Source organism: Pelodiscus sinensis, chromosome 3 (assembly GCF_052426305.1).
Source record: "Pelodiscus sinensis isolate ZL-2025 chromosome 3, ASM5242630v1, whole genome shotgun sequence".
Classification (NCBI taxonomy): domain Eukaryota; kingdom Metazoa; phylum Chordata; order Testudines; family Trionychidae; genus Pelodiscus; species Pelodiscus sinensis.
Genome location: NC_143054.1, coordinates 191,213,636 through 191,226,145, shown reverse-complemented (window position 1 = coordinate 191,226,145; position 12,510 = coordinate 191,213,636). Strand labels below are relative to the sequence as shown.

Sequence of the window (12,510 nt, the reverse complement as noted above, 5' to 3'; positions counted from 1 at the left end):
TTTTTCACTTGCAAAGGAAGAAGGTGCCGATACAGGAGATTTGTGACTAGGAAAAAGCAGCAGAACTGCTGCAAGTAGGAAGAGTTCAATGGTCATGAATTAAAGACATTTCTCCCTGTAGAACCTATGTAACCAGTGTCAGAATGGATATTAAAAGCACTTAGGTGTTTTTTAAATGTAATATAACCCCCCATCCCTAATTAAGTTTCTCTGTTCTTTCAGAAGCATTTTGATGTCTGTAAATGCATACACTAACCAGTCTCAGAAGAGTAGCCGTGTAAGTCTGTAATTTTAAAAACAATGAGTAGTCCTGTAGCACTTTAGAGACTAACCAAAATATACAGAATCATGAGCGTTTGTGGGCAAAACCCACTTCATCAGATGAATTAGAGTGGAAATATCAGAAACCAAGAGATATATATAAAAACAGACGTACCTGTCAATTGTAGGACCCATGCTAATGAGGCTAATTAATAGTTTTTGAATGGTGCTCCCCAAACTTTTACATCAGGCCCCTGCCTCTCAAAGCTGCAGTCCAGGACCAGGAGAGGGCAGGGTTAGGGTTAGGGTCAGGGTCAGAGGCTGGGGCTGAGAGCCTGGGGCCAAGTCCAGGACTGCTGCAGGAGCAGGAAAGGGGCCAAGAGTTATTTTTTGTGTAAGTGACCGTTTCTCACTAAATCCAGCTTGCTTGGGTAGCAAAATAGATTAGAGAATTTAAATGGACTGTCTGTAACTTCATGGTGAAACTATTATAGTTTGCAGGAGTTCACATTTGTTATTAGCTTGGCAAGATCTAATTATAAAACACCCGTTTGGGATATCTGGCCTATTTTTGACAGCCTTCCCTGAGGTCAGCACACCCTCTCATGAGCTGTGTGACAGTATTCCTCATAGGTTCTTGCTAAATAAAGGAGTGTGCATATAAAGATCCAGTGACTTTTCTGGGTGAAATGTAGATGTTTCCAGGGTTAATGTTAATGTTTACACTCCTCCAGGGTGCAGAAGGATGGTTTTGGAGTTAAGACACTACAGACATCAAAGTTCTAACTTTGCCACACACTGGCTGTGTGACCTTGGGCAAGTCACTTAAGACCTGATCCCGGAAAGCCTTATGCTATGTCACTTCACCCACAAGAATTGTGCCTCTAGAGCCAAGTGAGGTGAACAAACATAAGCATGTGCATAAACTTTGCACGGTACATGCCTCAGTTCCCCATATATGAAATGGGAATATTTCCTTATCTTATTCAGGTGTTGTGAGGATATATCCATTAATGTTTGTGAGGTTAGCAGATACAAAGGCAATAGGAGCCAGGTAGGGATCCCTGGGCTTACTCCTGCTATCAGTTGATTTGAGTAAGTGCATGGAGTAGCATTCCTGGCTTATGTTGTCCCCCATCGCACACATAAACTCTATGGTAAGGTCTGAAGAATAAAGAGCAGCTCATTTTCCACCCTGTGCAGTCCAAAAGATTTATTCCCTCATCAGGAATGGATCTGCAGATACTGCTCACCCTCTAATGCCATGGTGTCCAACATGCTAGCCATCTGTGGCTATTTGGTCAGTTGGGTGTGGCTAGTTCGCTGTAGTAGTCACTACAGTGGCTAGTGCTTCAGAATTGGTTGGACATCACGGCTTTAGTGCCTCTTACCCCACACACCTTATTTCTTTGACAGCGAGAAGTTATATATAATGCCCCAACTTACTGGTCATATGGTCCCCAATTGGCCCTATTTCATACCCTTATAGAGACAGGCATGGAGGAAGCAAAAGGAGCTAATGTTCTTCGAGTGCAGACGTTAAATGACAGGAGGAAAAATGACCATCTCTGGAGACAGAGATTTATAGTCATTCCTTAAAGGTCCCTTTTTATCTCAAGCCTTTTCCTCAAAGCAAAATTCGGGTTGCTTTATCTTAAAGTCATCAGGTCACAAACGCACCAGTCCAAGCTAACAGGTCATATTTCACTTTGGGGCATAGTTCCATGCTACTGAATGAAACTGCCTTTCCCATTTTATAATGTCAGCAGAACCTGCCGAATGAATTATTGCCTTGTAACAGACACAAGAAGGCTACACTTTTCCGAGCAGTTAATACTAATGCAATTGAACCTGAGAGAATTGCTATGCAACCTGCTAGAAGACAAAAAATGGGGGTAAGGTTAGTCTGGACCAATCTGCACCAAAGCACTGCTCCTTTTTGCAAATCATTTGCAGCCTGGGGCTCAGGGAAAGTTGCCAATCCATGTCCCTTCTGCTGGGCCACGTTTGGATGCATACGTTCATGGCTGATTATTTCTAAACACCTGGCTTTTAACCCCCTAGGGCTTGCATGGTAGTCCATATGTGGCACTTACTTTGCCTGACAAAACAGAGATAAGAGAGCAGCAGCTGCACACGTTAATTTTACAACAGGTCAGGGGGTTGTCACAGGCAAACAACTTGTTCTGTCTGTATTACTAGACATTATTATATTATTTCTTTCATTTGCTAACTGCTCTAGGTATGGCTTCTCTTTTCAGTAAATCTCTTCTTTCTCTTCTCTCACACACACATTAAACACAGGACGATAACCTTTCCAGAGAGCCTGTGCTGTAAATGAAATTCACGGAAGCTTTAAAAAATAAAGAGGAAATAAAAAACAAACAAAAAAGATCATTGCTAGCCTATGTGTCTAATGGGATGATGCCTGACAAGAAGTCATAATTATACCCCTCAGCACTCAGAAAAACCTACCCAGCATTCAAGCTTCCTTGAAAAATCAATCAATCAATGGCTCTCGAAACTCCAAAGCCTAAGAAGAGCATCACTTACTATTACCTGAGAATAGGTCTTTTTCAAGCGGGAACAGATGTGTCAATGGGACTGTTCTATTTTTCCCTGTGCCTCAAAGCAGCAAAATCTAGCCTCAAAGAGCAGGAGCTATGCTGTGTAAAGGGGAAATATGTTTAATAATATGCAAGCCAGCTCCTCAGGTTAAGCTCAGTGCTGAGGAAGTGGCTGTATTCCAGATTTCTACTCACCCTGGCTTCGACCTGCTGGGCAGGTCAGAGGCACTGAACACCCACAGCTACAATGGAAGTGGCTACGGAAGTTCAGCACTCCTGAAAATCACGCCTCACTGTAACCTCACAGCAGCCTCCCTATCAGCCACAAAAGCTGAGAAGAGATGGGCTGCAGCGTTGAGTAAAGGTCAGATGCAGGGCTCATGGTGAATGTCTTTTATACCACTGAAAATGTGAACACAGCATTGATTCGCTGGAGTTCTGAAAATGTTATGCTAAATGTGTGCATGCAGTGTCCTTTGCTTTTGGTGTCTAATCTACTTGTTGCAATACATACTGTACTTGTGAGTAAATTACAAGAGCAGATAGTATCTTGCAACTGCATCAACTCTTTTCTGTCCCAACAGGGAAATAACCCATTCTGCTCTGAAGCAATAACATTTAAATAGTTTCAAGCACAAAGAAAAACGCATTATTATGCAAAACAAGATGAGGAAGGAAACACCCTGCCAAGCAGCAGTACACAATGCTCCTGGAGGGAAAGACAGACATTTGATTTTTTTTTGCTCACTGGACATCTGATACGCCTTTTGTTGTTGTTCAAGTGCCAGGGTGGAAAGGAATCACTTGCTGTTATCACTGCATACTCTGTACAACGGAAACTGCGTGTTACATGGGCTTCTGCATCTGTTTGTCCAGATTAGGCATTCATGAATATGTGCAAAGGATGCTCATGCATTTCCGCACTTAATATGGGTTGCAGATACAAATGGCCAGTTAGATGCATAACTAGCCACTTACACACCCAAAATAGATGCATAATTACACTATCATATGAGAGGTGGTGTAATTACATGCACCTCACTTTGAACCTTCGGGCCCTCCATCTAAAACTGTAGCCTACATTGGAGACATAAATCTGAATCATACTCTTTCTCACAAAAACATACTAAAGTGAAGGGAAAACAAATAAACTCCTGACTGCCTGAGCCAGAGGATCTGTATAGGGCCCAGCCATACGAAATGGTTGCCCTTCCACATGTACCCTTTTCCTCTCACAGAAGCATGGTTGCCCTGGGCTACTATCCAGCCATTTATTCACCAGCAATGCCTATGTGCATCTACCCCTTCAAAGTCATAAAAACAGATTGCACAATGTTATTTGTGCACAATTGTTGCTTTGACCAGAGTTAAGTTCCCTTGTCATTTCCACCAGCGACTGGATGGATTTCATACTAACGAATGGAAAGTAATGCATCCTCTTCCCAGCATTTTCACCCTCTTGCTCCCTGGCAAAATTTTGCACAGCCCCAGCCACATGTATTAGCATGTTATGGCTTCCATAGGCTCCCTGGAAGCTCATCTCCTTCCATGATGTTCAGCTACGTGTGGACAGCTTTCCAAGTTCTCATGTTCTCCACCTAGGGGCACACACCTATTGGTAGATGTTGTTTCATTAGAATACTTCAATTCATTTCAATGGCCTGGTATTAAAACAAACTGGGTGGTTTGAGGCTCTTTAAAATAAAAAGTATGCTAAACAGTTATCATCTAATAAATTAGATAGCGTGCCTTTGAGAAACAAATTATGCATGAAAAGTTGTAAGGTTCTCAGCTTTACTCCAAGAACAAAACAAGTACTAGAGAGTGTAATTCAGCTGGATTTTAATAGTATATGTTGTAAGGGTACGTCTAGACTACAGGGTTTTGTCGACAGAAGTTTTGTTGACAGATACTGTCGACAAAGCTTCTGTCGACAAAGAGCGTCTAGACTACATTCAGTTCTGTCGACAAAGCAAGCTGCTTTGTCGACATAACAGTGTGGACGCAAAGGACAGTTTAGATGCAATAATGCCTTCTGTCGACAGAACTCTGTTGACAAAAGGCGTTATTCCTCGAAAATGAGGTTTACCAGCGTCGACAAAACTGCTGAGTTCTGTCGACGTTATGTCGACAGAACTCAGCAGTAGTGTAGACGCAGGTTTAGTTTTGTGGACAAAAGTCCACTTTTGTCGACAAAACCCTGTAGTCTAGACACACCCTAAATGTTTCCTTTGTGTTTGTGAAAGGACTCGGTCTGTCCTGAAATCCACTGTTTATCTATCGAACCTGTATTGTGCAGGCATAAATCATCTCCCAAAGCACTTTAACAATGATTAAATCCCAAGGGATAGCTTAATTATAACCTATGGTCCCATCTACAGTCTAGTTGCAACCAAGTCAGGAGATGCAGTTACAGTAAGTTTCTATTTCCTAGAACAGATGAGGTCTTAACAATGTTTAATGACCAATTTAAAACCAATTACAGGTTTATCCCATGATAACGTGAGTATGCTCCCAATGCTTGCTATAAAATGGATTTGGATTGCAAATGGATTTCTATCAACTGAATTTGACTGCCACTGTTGAACCTAAATGTTTATCTAATGTATAACTTTGTTAAAAACAAAACCAACAACAATAAAATAAAAAATACCTCTTCTTTGACCACGTCTATACTACAGCTAAAGCACAGATTTTTTTTTCAACCCGGTTGTAATAGTTGTGCCCTGTCTGCAATTGCTAGGCCAATCTGTAGCATAACTTGGATAAGCCACATGTAAGTAAAAAAAATACTGCTAAAGTTCTTATTGTGTGAATGGAATTAAGCTTCCATGTACTACATCAGTCAAATACCTTAACCTGGAATATATGCCACTAGATGTGAGAGACAGTTCACTCTCCAGACTGTCTCTACTAACAAGGGTTCCAATTAATGCCAATCCTGGTGGTCTTTTTGTACAGTAGACTTCCAATAATCCGGAACCTATGGGACCTTGGTGGTGCCGGAGTATCAGATACGCCGGAGTATCAGGAGGTACTATAAAGTGGTTATGTATATACTGTATATAAAGTGTTCTTAACACTTTTTATTGTACATACTGTATACAGTATACTGTTTTAGTTTTTTTAACCCTTTTTTACCCTTTTCGCTTAGTTCAGCTGCTGCCACTGTTACTTTGTGACTCATTTTTTGCCGAAGCTCACTCACTAGGCTCTTGCCATTTTGATGCCGGACTATCAGGAGTGCCGGACTATTGGAGTTTTACTGTACTATAGATTTCTGTCCGGTAGATATCGGACTGATCCCAAACTCATTCATATAGACCATAAAATGGCCACCATATGGTGATATCTTTTAGTCAGTGTTGACCTGTACTCTGAATTAAAACCAGAAACCTAAAAATGTAAGGCTATGTACTCCTTTACCTGTCTCCCTGGCCATTAGATGGTCTTTTTAATTTACACTTTCTGTCTTTAATTCAGAGTACAGGCACAAGCAGCCGCAGTACAAACTTCCCAGTAGGTCCCAACCCTGCCCAGAATCTATATCCACAGGTAAGAAAATAGTTTAGCCTCAGTGTCTTCTCTGTTGAAACTGCCAACAGGAATGCAAACTGTGGTTTTGTACTGCAGATACCCCATCTACTATAGGAACTGGTCTAGGATTTTTCTCTTTGGCCACCACACACTCTTCAAATGTTGACAGATGTTTGGCTCGCTAATCTCAGAGCGGCCTTTGAACTAATATCCTAGGCACGGTATGTCCTAGAGTCTATATCAATTGATCAGTATCTTGAGCTGTCCAGTCTTCCCACTCAGCTTGGCTTTTATGAATTTGTAGATCGTACTCGTTCTAGAGAGGCATTTTGAAATAATTTTGGACAAGCACTTTAATCCAGTTTAAAAGATGTACACCCACATTAATAAGTAATTAAACTTTTCACTTACATCATGTAAACCATCTTTAACCAAGGATATCAGAGTACTTCCACACATGTTAATTAACCTTCACAACTTTCCTCTGAGCTACGTAAACCATAATTCGTGCAATGACTTGTACGTGTTTTTCACCGAACAGTATAATATGCCTTCTAAGAATGCATACGAGACTGCAGTCCTGCAGGTATTCCATACACCTTATTCCCACTGATATCAGTGAGAATTTTGATTGTGAAAGAAGTGCAAGATGAGTTCCATATGGAAAACATCTAATCCTATTATTTTTCATCCATTCTTCTCCACACAAAAAAACTCCCAGTAGTTTTAATGGGACATAGATACATAAGGACTATAGAACCGAGTCCTTTAAAATAAATACCCAAGCAACCACACATTGGCACATGCTAACTTAATTTAAAGTATCAGCAGGACATGTAGCCCACTGGGTAATCATGACTTCAGGTGGCAAAATAATAATTTTCTGTAAATCACAGAAGAGGGTCTCATCCCACCATTTCCCCCATCTAAATGACATTAAAGCCACAAAAGGGTCATTTACCTTCAATCAGAAAACAACTCAGAAAATCACAGTAGTTATCTACTGTAGTTAAATAAGCTGTTTAAATTTGTTTCAAGCAGTGAAAATGTTGTTACCTTCCCAAGTCCCAGTTAAATCATCATTTACAATATATCATTTAAAATGTATACTCTTCTGGTAAAGATCCAAAATAGCTCTACAACATGTGTATACTTATGACTGAGACTACTTAATGCTATTTTATATTTGAATAGATAAAATATTAAAGCAAGAAAAAGGTCCCGATTATCCACAGAGAAGCATAATTCCACATTGCTAAGATACCCATATTTCCTGTGGGTAAATGAATATTCACAGTAATCTAATATCAAATACTTTGTAGAAACAAATTCTTTTAAAAGACTCCTCAAGTAAAGGATTTTGCCATGTATATCAACAAAGTGCCAACAGCATGTTTTAATTTCCCTTGTGTTTAGATGCATGAGCATTATCAAAAATCCCTTCAGTGTCTACAAAGACATTGAATAAACTTGAGGCCATATCCTGGAAACTCTTACTCATGCAAGTTCTTGCACAGGATCAATCTCTGGTTTTATGACTTTATTACATTCAGGCTCAAAAGGAAAGGATATTTACTCTTCTACATAATGGGGAGGGATTGTTTGTTTCTGTTTTTTGGACTTCCTGCTCAGATATGTGGACTGAAAGGTCTCAGCACTTACTTGAAGGGGTGGAGCTGTTGGCACCTTTACAGAAAGGAAGAGATTCTGTGGTGAGGGGCAGGACTATGACTCAGAAGGCCTGGAGTCTGTTCCTGTCTCTGCTACTAGCTTCCTGTGTGATCCTGGACAGGTCACTTGGGGCCAGAGTTTTACAGGTATTTAGGTACCTAAAGAAGTAGATGGCAGCTAATGTGATTTTCAGACATTTTGAGAGCCTAAATTGCCTGTAGAACACTTTGCCATAGGATGCTATGAAGGCCAAGACTATAACAGGGTTCAAAACAGACCTTGATAAATTCATGGGGGCTAGGTCCTTCAATGACTATTAGCCAGGAGGGGCACAGATAGTATCCCCAGCTGTTTGCCAGAGGCTGGGAGTGGACTACAGGGATGAATCACTTTGCCTGTTCATTCCCTCTGGTGCACCTGGCATTGGCCACTTTTGGATGACAAATACACTATTCCTTTGGTCTGCCCCAGTATGAACGTTCTTATAACCTACGTTAGGTCAACTTACAATCATTGCCATAATTACTTTGATGTCCACACTACTCTCCTTCAGTAGGTTGTGCACGTCCTTATTAGGGTCAGCATGGGGATCTGAGAGACAGGGTCTCAGCTCCTCATACAGTCCCTACCAGCAGCCTGGACGCTCTGAGGCTTTTAGCTTCCCACCACAGGAGCTCAGTCATCATCCTAGTCCCTGAGATCTTGGCATACCTTCCCCCAGCTCTCCACCACCAAGAGCTCGGTTGCCCATTAGTCTCTCAACTCCTTTGCACCAGGGGTGCGTCTAGACTGGCAAGATTTTGCGCAAAAGTGGCCGCTTTTGCGCAAAAACTTGCCAGCTGCCTACACGGGCCACTTGAATTTGCGCAAGAGCACTGACGTTCTCATGTAAGAATTCAGTGCTTCTTGCACAAATACTTTGACGCTCCCACTCAAGGTTAAGCCCTCTTGCGCAAGAATACTTGTGCAAGAGGGCCAGTGTAGACAGGCACCTTAATTTTTTGCGCAAGAAAGCCCGATGGCTAAAATGGCCATCGGAGCTTTCTTGCGCAAAAGCGCATCGATACTGGGCATGGATGCTTTTGCGCAAAAGCATCCATGCCAATCTAGACGCTCTTTTGAAGAAATACTTTTAACGGAAAAAACTTTTCCATTAAAAGTATTTCCGCAAAATCATGCCAGTCTAGACCCAGCCCAGGAGTCTGGCATGCCCACTTCCTGATCTCCCAGTGCAGCAGGGCCTTGGTGCAGTCAGGCTCCCAGTGGACAGCCAGGAGCCTGTGTGTAGCAGCTGAGTCTCTGTAGGAAGAAACCCAGCACTGTCATACTCTGTGGGGAGTGTGCAGCTGGACTGGGAGCAAGGAACTGAGACATAGGTGGTAGCTGGGCTCTGAACAAGGTGGGTACAGCCCAGCTGGGAGTGGGAAGTCTGGGAGCAGCTGGATTTTAACTGATGCCTCCCACCCATTTCTGCAACAGCTCAGTTTTCTTGTCAGTTGCACAGCCCCACTTGGATGTAAGTAATGCTGTGTCTGGACTCGAACTACACCAACATAAGCCCTATGCTTCTTGTGGAGGTAGAGTTACTATAGCACTGTACTTACGCATTTACATCTGTGGGAGCAAGGCTGTAGTGTGTATACTGGCTTCATTAGATTTATGTAAGATGCCTTACATTGATCTAACTCTGCAGTGTAGGTCAAGCCCATGATTAATTTTTCTGCATGTCCACTGAAGGTGGGACAGGAAGTAAAGAACTTAATCTGCAGCAAAGGAGATTTAGATTAGACATGTGACGGCTCATATTTATATGACTAAGTCAGGGTTGCTTTAGACAAAATACCTTATGTAACCTATCCATTTTAATGTTACAATCTGCTGTATTTGTATATCCTATTTTGGTGCATGTATCATTCTTGTATGTGAAGCTAGAAACATAAATTGTGAGTCTGTTTATAATTGTCAATGTGCTAATGGGAGCCATTAGTGGTGCCCTGGAAGCCTAAAAATTTAATGATTAAGTCAACAACTTGTAAACAGCCTTGAGAGGAGGAGCCTTGAAAGGAGGCTCTTGTGCAAAAGGGGGTTTTGCGCAAAAAAGAGCAGTCTACACAGTTCTATTTTGCGCAAAAGCTTCTTCTGCAAAAGGGATCTGAAGAGGAAATGCAAACGCGAGCGCGACATGTGCAAATGAGCGTTCTATTTGCATTTCCTCTTGCAGAAAAGCCTTTCAGTATAGGCATAGCCTTAGGCTATGTCTACTCTACGTGTTTTGTCAGAAGAGGCAACGCAAATGAAGCACTGATTAGCATTTTATCACACTTCATTTGCATAATCTCTTCCAATCTGTTTTTGTGCAAGAGGTTTTTGTGCAAAAACATGCAGTGTGAACATGTCTGTTTTGCGCAAAATCCCCTTATCCCAGAGAGGCATAAGAATCTTGTGTAAAAAGGGGGTTTTGTGCTAAGCGGACATGTCCACACTGCATGTTTTTGCACAAAAACAAATCAGAATAGATTATGCAAATGAAGCACAAGAAAATGCTAATCAGTGCTTCATTTGCATTGCCTCCTCCAACAAAACAAGTAGTGTAGACATAGCCTAAGAGCAAACAAAGGGAGGGCAACTGACCCAAGTCAAAGAGTTTGAAGATTATGCCTGAAATAAGAACAGCTCTTTAGGGCAAGAATCTGCAGGCAATAAGTTTCTTAGTGAATTAGAACTATCTATGTGTTTTCTTTTCATTTTAATTTAGTAAGTTACTTTAATCGGTCTGTTTTCACTTGCATCCACTTAAATCCTGTTTGTACTTAATAAAAATACTTTTGTTTACTATCAGGTCCAGTGTAAGTAATTGCTACCTGGAGGAGCAACACTGTGCATATCTTTCATTGATAAAGGAAGTTTACCTAATGAGCTTTCACTGTGTAAACGTTTTATACAGAAAAAGATTTGGGGTTTTGATTCTTTTTGAGGGTTGACTTCCTGGGTGCTATGCCCTAAAACTGCATCCTCCCACAGCTGAAGTGGTTCAGTGTCTGCATTTCTCAGCGGGGGGGGGGGGGGGGGGGGGGGGAAGCGGGGAGAAACAGTTACCCCAACTCTATGCCTTGTCTGGGGGAGATCAGAAGATCTGGCCCAGCAGGAAAGGGTGATGGGGAGCCTCAGAGAGCAAGAAGGCAGGTGTCAGTGGCATGATCAGCACACTGGGAAAGAATCCCAAGGGGAATTCTGTGATCACCCCCGGTCACTAGACTTTAAGGAAAATTGTTCCAGCCATAGGTACCCTCCCTCCACCACAAGCCCCCACCTGAGTCTCCTCCTCCTTCCCCTACCACTCCCCCCCCCCAGACACAGAACCCCGCACTCCTCATATCTAGTATTCCCTATAAGCTCTGCACTTGTGCAGCTACTCAGGATAAATTCAAATGCCACCCAGCTGATCAGCAGAGTGCACACAGCAAGGTTTTATGTTTATACTGGTAGTGCACATTTGCACATGCCTCAGTGCACAAAAAAAATTATTCTGGACGTGGATGGAAAATTTTATTCTGGATATGGAAGGAACAATGCTCACATCTCCTTCTCCCCTCCCCCCCCCCCCCACAGCCTCTACCTCACAAGCCCTCCTTCTTCCCATTACAGTCCCTCACTTCACATCCCCCCTTCTAGTCCTCCACCCCACCACAGGATCCTTGCCTCACATCCCCATCTTTCTGCCCCTGTCCCCATAGGCTCCCCCCCACCTCACATTCCCCCTTCTACCCTGCCCAGCCCACCACAGGCTGCCCCACCTCACATTCCCCCCCCCCCAGGCCCCTCACTCTGCCCCAAAACTCCCCCACCTCCCACCCCCTCACCCCCACCTCCCTCTTCTGACCCATCCCCATGTTCCACCCCCACCTCACATCCCCCTTCTGCCCCACCCCCTCCAAACCCCCACCTCACATCCCCCTTCTACCTCCCACCCCCTCCAAACCCCCACCTCACATCCCCCTTCTACCTCCCTCCCCCCCCCAAACCCCCACCTCACATCCCCCTTCTACCTCCCACCCCCTCCAAACCCCCACCTCACATCCCCCTTCTACCTCCCACCCCCTCCGAACCCCCATCTCCCACACCCCTTCCGCCCCTCCCCCTCCAAGCCCCCACCTCACATCCCCCTTCTACCTCCCACCCCCTCCAAACCCCCACCTCACATCCCCCTTCTACCTCCCACCCCCTCCAAACCCCCCCCTCACATCCCCCTTCTACCTCCCACCCCCTCCAAACCCCCACCTCACATCCCCCTTCTGCCCCACCCCCTCCAAACCCCCACCTCACATCCCCCTTCTACCTCCCACCCCCTCCAAACCCCCACCTCACATCCCCCTTCTACCTCCCCCCACCTCACATCCCCCTTCTACCTCCCACCCCCTCCAAACCCCCACCTCACATCCCCCTTCTACCTCCCACCCCCTCCAAACCCCCACCT

At 43.7% G+C, this 12,510-nt stretch overlaps 1 protein-coding gene across 1 annotated transcript in view; it reads left to right on the top strand.

Annotated features, from left to right (window-relative positions):
- BTBD3 (BTB domain containing 3) overlaps window positions 1-12,510 on the top strand; it is a 52,163-nt gene that overhangs the window by 16,775 nt on the left and 22,878 nt on the right. The gene's annotated exons all lie outside the window — the stretch shown is intronic.